Source organism: Hyperolius riggenbachi, chromosome 2, assembly GCF_040937935.1.
Source record: "Hyperolius riggenbachi isolate aHypRig1 chromosome 2, aHypRig1.pri, whole genome shotgun sequence".
NCBI lineage: Eukaryota > Metazoa > Chordata > Amphibia > Anura > Hyperoliidae > Hyperolius > Hyperolius riggenbachi.
The window spans coordinates 464,427,094-464,431,782 of NC_090647.1; positions in this window are offsets into that span (position 1 = coordinate 464,427,094).

Genomic DNA, 4,689 nt, shown 5'->3' on the forward strand with positions numbered 1-4,689 from the left:
AACGAATTGCCCACCCAAGAGCCCGGAATCGGAAAAAAAAAGACGCCTCAAAAACAGCCCAACGCGGACAGACACACGAGCCAAACGCAATGTGATCAAGGCCTTGGTGTGCGTTGGTATGCGTTTTTTCCATGGCAGTGCATTGGGAAGAAGATTTCAGTTAAAACGCGTTAAGTGTGAACAGGGCCGGCCCGCTCATGAGGCGGGGTGAAACTTTTGCCTCAGGCGGCAGGGGCGGCACCCGCCCGTCTGTGAGTGCGGGGAGCAGGCCGCCGAGCTGGAGGGGTAGCTGGCAGGGTATTGGGCCTAGCGGCAGGGAGGGGGGGTCGGACCCCCCTCCCTCGCCTGGGTCCCCCGTCCTCCGTTCCCCTCCAGCCTTAAATAGAAGCAGCCGCTACTCGTAAGAGGCACGGGCGGGGAGGACTCACCTCTTCCTCGTTCCAGCGTGCGCTCCACTGACGTCACTTCCTGCAGGAAGTGACGTCAATGGAGCGCACGCTGGGAAGAGGTGAGTCCTCCCCGCCCGTGCCTCTTACGAGTAGCGGCTGCTTCTATTTAAGGCTGGAGGGGAGCGGAGGACGGGGGACCCAGGCGAGGGAGGGGGGGGGGGTCCGACCCCCCTCCCCGCCACTAGGCCCAATACCCTGCCAGCTACCCCTCCAGCTCGGCGGCCCCCCAGAGCGCCCCCCCCCCCCCCCATGAGGGGGGGGGGTGGCAATTTTTTTCCAAATTTGCCTCAGGGGGCAAAAAGTCTAGGGCCGGCCCTGAGTGTGAACTGTGCTATAGGAAAACATGGGTATTACTTTGAAAATAAGTTTTCTTTCAGTTATAACTGAGAGCAACTGATTAAGTGTAAATGGGGCCTGAGGGACTCAGCTTTTTAATCTATATTTTATCAGAGAATATTACTATTACTTTACTACATAGGTGCTTGTAATCATGTACCGGACAAAAACAAACAAACTGAAAAATAACACCTATATTTCCAAATGATACAGTGGCTTGCAAAAGTATTTGGCCCCCTTGAAGTTTTCCACATTTTGTCACATTACTGCCACAAACATGAATCAATTTTATTGGGATTCCACGTGAAAGACCAATACAAAGTGGTGTACACATGAGAAGTGGAATGAAAATCATACATGATTCCAAACATTTTTTACAAATAAATAACTGCAAAGTGGGGTGTGCGTAATTATTCGGCCTCCTGAGTCAATACTTTGTAGAACCACCTTTTGCTGCAATTACAGCTGAAAGTCTTTTAGGGAATGTCTCTACCAGCTTTGCACATCTAGAGACTGAAATCCTTGCCCATTCTTCTTTGCAAAACAGCTCCAGTTCAGTCAGATTAGATGGACAGCGTTTGTGAACAGCAGGTTTCAGATTTTGCCACAGATTCTCGATTGGATTTAGATCTGGGCTTTGACTGGGCCGTTCTAACACATGAATATGTTTTGTTTTAATCAGTGGCGGCTCCAGGAAATTTTTTTAGGGGGTGCTATGCAGGTGCTGGACCAATTTCCGGGGGAGCTGACGACCTGCGGCGCGCGAAGCGCGGCGCGGCAAAAAATGGGTGTGGCTATAACCTGCGGCGCGAAAAATGGGCGTGGTCATGCCCGGATGAGGGCGGGGCTAACTGTAATTTAAAGTGAACCCAGGGTGAGAGTGATATGGTGGCTGCCCTATTTATTTCCTTTTAAACAATACTAGTTGCCTGGCAGCCCTGCTGATCTATTTGGCTGTAGTAGTGAACTGAATTACACCAGAAACAAGCCATGCAGCTAATCTTGTCAGTTCTGACAATATTGTCAGAAACCCCTGACCTGCTGCATGCTTGTTCAGGGTCTATGGTTGAAAGAATAAGAGGCAGAGGACCAGCACGGCAGCCAGGCAACTGGTATTGCTTAAAGGGAGATAAATATGGCAGCCTCAATATTATTCTCACCTCGGGTTCCCTTTAAAAGTGCAACGCAAAGACAGAGGGCCCAAGTTTTGGTGACCCTTTTCCCAGAAAATTCACATAATTGTGCAGGTTTTCTCAAGAAAATACACGTAATGTGAGCAGATTTTAACAAAAAACACGTCCAATGACCCCAATATGCACAATCGTTATCAGATATGGCTCCAATATGCACAATCGGTAGCAGATATGACCCCAATAGGCACAATCGGTAGCAGATATGGTCCCAATATGCACAATCGTGATCAGATATGGCCCCAATATGCACAATCGGTAGCAGATATGACCCCAATATGCACAATCGGTAGCAGATATGACCCCAATATGCACAATCGGTAGCAGATATGACCCCAATATGCACAATCGGTAGCAGATATGACCCCAATATGCACAATCGGTAGCAGATATGACCCCAATATGCACAATCGGTAGCAGATATGACCCCAATATGCACAATCGGTAGCAGATATGACCCCAATATGCACAATCGGTAGCAGATATGACCCCAATATGCACAATCGGTAGCAGAAATGACCCCAATATGCACAATCGGTAGCAGAAATGACCCCAATATGCACAATCAGTAGCAGAAATGACCCCAATATGCACAATCCGTAGCAGATATGACCCCAATATGCACAATCCGTAGCAGATATGACCCCAATATGCACAATTCGTAGCAGATATGACCCCAATATGCACAATCAGCATCACCTGAAAAAGAAAAGAAAAACCCATTTACTCACCTACAGCCAGAAGACCTTCTTTCCCGACCTCCTGTCCCGAGTCCCGACCTCATTGTGGCGCGCAGCGCCCGCGCGCCCACGATCCTCTTCCTTCCCGACGTCACGACGAGACTTCCTGCCTGCATGCAGAGAGCAGGGCTACGGGAAAATGGCCGCCCGAAGCCATGCACTGCAGACTCGAAGTCTGCAGAACAGGGCTCCGGGCGGCCATCTTACCGTAGCCCTGCCTGCTGCTCCGTGCTGCCGCTGTGTGAACTGACTTGGCGTCTTTTAGACGCCTGAAGTCAGTTCACTCCAGGGGGTGCTTTGGGGGTGCTTGGACAATTCTAGGGGGTGCTCGAGCACCCCCTTGCACCCCCCTGGCGCCGCCCCTGGTTTTAATCCATTCCATTGTTGCCCTGGCCTTATGTTTAGGGTCGTTGTCCTGCTGGAAGGTGAACCTCCGCCCCAGCCTCAAGTCTTTTGCAGACTCCAAGAGGTTTTCTTCCAAGATTGCCCTGTATTTGGCTCCATCCATCTTCCCATCAACTCTGACCAGCTTCCCTGTCCCTGCTGAAGAGAAGCACCCCAGAGCATGATGCTGCCACCACCATATTTGACAGTGGGGATGGTGTGTTCAGAGTGATGTGCAGTGTTAGTTTTCCACCACACATAGTGTTTTGCATTTTGGCCAAAAAGTTACATTTTGGTCTCATCTGACCAGAGCACCTTCTTCCACATGTTTGCTGTGTCCCCCACATGGCTTGTGGCAAACTGCAAACTGGACTTCTTATGCTTGTCTGTTAACAATGGCTTTCTTCTTGCCACTCTTCCATAAAGGCCAACTTTGTGCAGTGCACACTGCACAACTAATAGTTGTCCTATAGACAAATTCCCCCACCTGAGCTGTAGATTTCTGCAGCTCGTCCAGAGTCACCATGGGCCTCTTGACTGCATTTCTGATCAGTGCTCTCCTTGTTCGGCCTGTGAGTTTAGGTGGATGGCCTTGTCTTGGTAGGTTTATAGTTGTGCCATACAGTAGCGTAGCTAAGGAGCTGTGGGCCCCGATGCAAGTTTTACAATGGGGCCCCCCATGCACTCTATACATAACAATTGATACAGCACACCAAAACCTGGCAATGGCAACTACAGTGTCAGAGCTGCAACAAGGGGATAGGGTACAGTTTGTTAATGATTACCACTATTCAAAGTATCTATAGAAGTGATTATTATGAATACAGGACCAATAGAGAGCAAATATTGTGGGAGGGCCCTTCGGGGCCCCTCTGGCCCAAGGGCCCCGATGCGGTCGCAACCTCTGCAACCCCTATTGCTACGCCCCTGGTGCCATACTCCTTCCATTTCTGAATTATCGCTTGAACAGTGCTCCGTGGGATGTTCAAGGCTGTGGAAATCTTTTTGTAGCCTACGTCTGCTTTAAATTTCTCAATAACTTTATCCCTGACCTGTCTGGTGTGTTCTTTGGACTTCATGGTGTTATTGCTCCCAATATTCTCCTATGAGGCCGTCACAGAGCAGCTGTATTTGTACTGACATTAGATTACACACAGGGGCACTCTATTTAGTCATTAGCACTCATCAGGCAATGTCTTCTGGCAACTGACTGCAATCAGACCAAAGGGGGCTGTGGGTAGTACATTTTGCTAAGAATTTTTCTATTCTAAATGCATTTTAACCGGAAAAATACAAAAAATGGAAAAAAAAATCATTATTTCTCAGTTTTTGACCATTACAGTTTTACAATAAAACATTCTCCTGTAGATAAAACCCACACATTTTATTTGCTCGGTTGTCCTGATTACTAAACCATTTAAATTATATCTCTATCACAATATATGGCGACAATATACAGTGGCTTGCAAAAGTATTCGGCCCCCTTGAAGTTTTCCACATTTTGTCACATTACTGCCACAAACATGAATCAATTTTATTGGAATTCCACGTGAAAGACCAATACAAAGTGGTGTACACGTGAGAAGTGAA